Source organism: Mus musculus, chromosome 5, assembly GCF_000001635.26.
Source record: "Mus musculus strain C57BL/6J chromosome 5, GRCm38.p6 C57BL/6J".
Taxonomy (NCBI): Eukaryota; Metazoa; Chordata; class Mammalia; order Rodentia; family Muridae; genus Mus; species Mus musculus.
Genome location: NC_000071.6, coordinates 106,801,805 through 106,805,835, shown reverse-complemented (window position 1 = coordinate 106,805,835; position 4,031 = coordinate 106,801,805). Strand labels below are relative to the sequence as shown.

Sequence of the window (4,031 nt, the reverse complement as noted above, 5' to 3'; positions counted from 1 at the left end):
CACATAGGGCTATAGACATCACACACAGGCATCCCAATAATCAAGTTAGTCGCTCTTACCCATCAACCCCAACACAGCCATGCACTTCAGGATAATATGGGACTGCACTCACCCTAGGCCAGAGACTTTTATTGTGAGTGTGTGAGACAACCGAGTGTACTTGGTCCCGGTGTTTGCTTCAGGAAACAGCTGAGAAGGAAGGGAGGTAAATTCAGAATGAGGGTAAAATAACAGTCAGGATGGCTGAAAAAAATCATAAGCAATCATACTACTAATTACCTACCTGAAAACACCCTCAATGCACATAATTCTGAGTGTGAATATGCAAATATTTTAAATGAAAAAAAAATGTATCTGGGCTAATAGTGCTCCCTCCAAGAGCCAATGAACATCTAACACAAGCTCCAACAGCAGACCTGAGAAGCCCTCTTTGAGTTGTTGGTCAGGATTATCCAAGAGACTCTGAAAACATTATAGGCTATTGATATTGCCCTTAGCCATCTGTCCCCATAAGTAGAAGGGAAGTCCCTATTGATAAAGACACCGTGCGTGCACTTTAGAAACAAAGCCCAGAGCCTTCTGAGCTGGAACTGACCGGATGTCCTCTCCCTGGCTAGGACCAGCTTTCTTGGTTCCAGAAGGTATCATACAAGCTTCCAAAGGAGAGAGGCCACCAACAGTCCTTCCCAGCGATGACACCTGTGAGCCAGATCAACAACAGCATGGCACGGTAGCACTGAGTGACCCCCAACAGCTGTTGGTAAGCAACAGCTCTCTAGTTAGACTTAAGACCAGATCAACAAGTTGGAAATCATGCCTGATACTGAAAACCTAGCCGACTACCCAGGGCCAGTGATGTCACGGAGCTCGGAGGGAAAACCTACAGCTTCCCATTAACCAAGCCTACCCACAGATAAATGCCATCCTCCCTCCTCAGTCAGGAAACTTCTCTTTGCAATAGACAGAGACCATTGCAGAAAACTACAGCCAATCAAAACACAGAATTGTGAAGGCCAGACCCAAATGATTACAGGAACAAATGCTCCAACGTCCCAGGCTCAGGGAGTATTTCAGAAGAAAGAACGGAAAGGTTGTATGAGCCAGAGAATTGTTTCAGAAGCTACACACATAAAGTCTCACCAAGATGGCTCAAACCTGATCTGAACTTGGATGACACCAATAGACAAGCCTAAGTAGATGTGGGGAGGGGACTCGACCATTCACAGAGAACTACAGGCAACTAAAGGATGTTGGCAGTGGGAGAAATAGTTTTCCCCAGGGAAGAGCACACCATTTGGTTATCCAATAGCAAGTGGTCATCCCTGAAAACATACATACACATGTAATAACTGAGCATGTTATATTTAGGAATATGTATGTATATACATATACTTATATGCATGTTACAACAATTAATGAAAAAAAAAGAGGCCATGAATTTGAAAGAGAGCAGGGAAGGTGTAACAAGGCAAGACAGTGCAGAGGCTCCTCCATCTTGTATTCTTGCTGAGGCCACTTCAGGTTTAACTAGAATTTGATCTCCCTGACAGAGAACCCATGGAATATTACCCAACTCTTCTAAGAAGCCAAGGTCAAGATGCTCCAGCTAACTTAGCTTTTACTAAACTGCCTCCCGGGCAGACCTCCTTCTGCAGCTGCTGAGCATGATACCAAGGGAAGTGGCTTTAAGAGCCCCTCACTCCAAATGTTCAGGGCTACCCATGGGTCCCAGATATCTGAGTAGGTCCCGGACAACTGGAATGAAGATGTTCAGTTGGCGATAAACTATGTCTGAGTGGCCATCTCTGGTGGGCTCCCTATAACAAGTGGTATATGGAAGGGGTTGGAGGGAGGAAAGAGAAGGGAAAAATAGAAGAAAAAAAATTAAAGAAAGAAAGAGAGCCTTGTGGTGGTGGACCATGCCTTTTATCCCAGCAATTGGGAAGCAGAGGCAGGGGATCTCTGAGTTTGAGGGCAGCCTGATCTACAGAGTGAGTTCCAGGACAGCCAGGGATATGCAGGCATGCCCTATCTAAGAGAAGGAGGGAGGGTGGAAGAAGGGAGGGAGGGAGGAAGGAAGGACAGACAGACTGAAGAGCCAAAGATTCAACCCGGGCCACTGAAACCAAAGGCTGTGTGTTGCTGGAAATACTGAAAAGTGAGAGGAATGAACACGAGGCTGTATTGGTGCAGCTACCTTGTAGAATGAGGAAAGGCTGGGCCCAGGATGAAGCTGGCCTGTATACAGGAAGAGGAAAGTGAGAAAATAGGACTGGAGGGGAAAATACAGAGATGCTAGATGGACCGGGTCCTGGATGCACAGCCATACCCTCACAGTAGTCCTCTGAGTGTTCAGTGACAGGAGCAAAACATTTTCTCGCTCAGAAACTCACAGGAAATAACATCTGACTTGCTGCTTCTAAACATAGTTTTTAAAACCACTAAGAGGTTGGCTGATATCATTAAAAAAAAAAAAAAAAAAAAAAAATAGGACAAGTGTTCCCTGTGTCCCCCTAACACAGTGGCGCGCTGCCACCTGCTGGCCGAAGAGCAGAACGGCCCCAGAAGGCCGCTTGGGGGGTGAACGCTGGGAAAGGCCAGGCAGGGTCACCAGTGGAGAGTCATTCTCTGTTAACGCGATTCTGAACGTTTACATTTTAATTGGCATTTCTTGGAAACACGGTCTCGTGTAGCCTAACCCAGACTAGCTTCCAACTGTTACATAGCTGTGGCTGACCTTGAACTCCTGATCCTCCGAGCATCGTCTCAGCCAGCCAATAGGTTACCTTTATAACCAGACAAAACAATCAAGATATTCACTTTAGGAAACACTGTATTTTGTATCTTATGCCACTGGCTGATTTACTATTCCTAGACACATTAATTAACGTCTTTTATTTATTTATTTTATTTTTTAGCAAACTTGCAACCACGGAAATAGTCGCTTCGAGTCTCTAGGCTCGTGGACTCATCCCATCCAACCTTGGCAAGGGTAGAACTGAACATTTCTGAAAATTCTCTTTGGAAATTCTCTGGAATTTACCTGGAATTTAAGGATTTTCAGAATGTGTGTCCCGTTCTTCACGGTACTCGGACATTTCGGCCCCTTTGGAATTTGGTGTCTGTTAAGTCATGCCTCAACCCTAACTATGCACGTCAGGACTTGATAGCAAATGATGTCACCCTTCCTCTGGCCTCGGTTTCAACAAGCATGTCAGAATAACTGCAATGACCTGATCCTACCGGCAGGTGGCGCCGCGTTGCCTGCTCTCCACCCGGACCGCTCCTGATGCCCACGCCAGACCCTCGTCTTGCTCAAGCCCTGGCTACCGCTGCCCCCGCTCTTAGCTCGCCAAAGAAAAGTCTATCTCACGGCTTTGGCTTGTGTCCCGTAAGCTCTGAAACTCACGGAGGCCTGATACCCACACATTCCCTCCTGGCTGACACAGCTGTTGCCTGACACAGCTGCCGATCTCAATGTTACCTACGCCTGTGTGATGGCACCTGTACTAAACCCCAGCTCTGGGAACCGATGCATGTGGTTCTGTTCCCTGTCCTTTGTAACCATAATGTCCACCTGTGGTCCTTTAGGAACCATTACCGACAGCTCTTGGTGAAACTGTCCCTGTATTTGGGACGGGAGGCACGTGTATGGGAGTACAGCCTCTGTTTTAATATGCACAAGGGCTGAAGTAAGCGTGCCCGAGTTCAAAATCTGGCCTCTCCACTTAGCACTGTGCGACCCGGGGTAAGTCACTGCACATCTCTGAACCACGCGGGGATTCTGTGAAGTGGTCTCAATGGTTGTATCTGCACCCTAGGGCAGTAGAGAGGACAGTTACAGAAGGCAGTATTAGAGAGCCATCACTGTAGTTCCTCACAGCAAACCCAAAGGTGTGCCCAACATTACTCTCTTCTAAAGGGAAGCTATGCTTCAAAACAGAAGTCAGTTTTCCTGAATTTAGTGTACACATGGCCTTGGGTGGTGCTGGAGACACAGCGAGGGCTCAGATAGGTCATTGGGGTGACAG

At 47.0% G+C, this 4,031-nt stretch overlaps 1 long non-coding RNA gene across 1 annotated transcript in view; it reads right to left on the bottom strand.

The window, feature by feature from the left end:
- Gm33327 overlaps window positions 1-3,162 on the bottom strand; it is a 12,100-nt gene extending 8,938 nt beyond the window's left edge. The window contains exons 1-3 of the long non-coding RNA XR_389480.3: window positions 3,044-3,162; window positions 596-699; window positions 113-189 (exon numbers count right to left, since the gene is read on the bottom strand). This is a non-coding gene — a long non-coding RNA (predicted gene, 33327). The remainder of the gene's footprint in view (window positions 1-112; window positions 190-595; window positions 700-3,043) is intronic.
- Window positions 3,163-4,031: the final 869 nt, after the last annotated feature.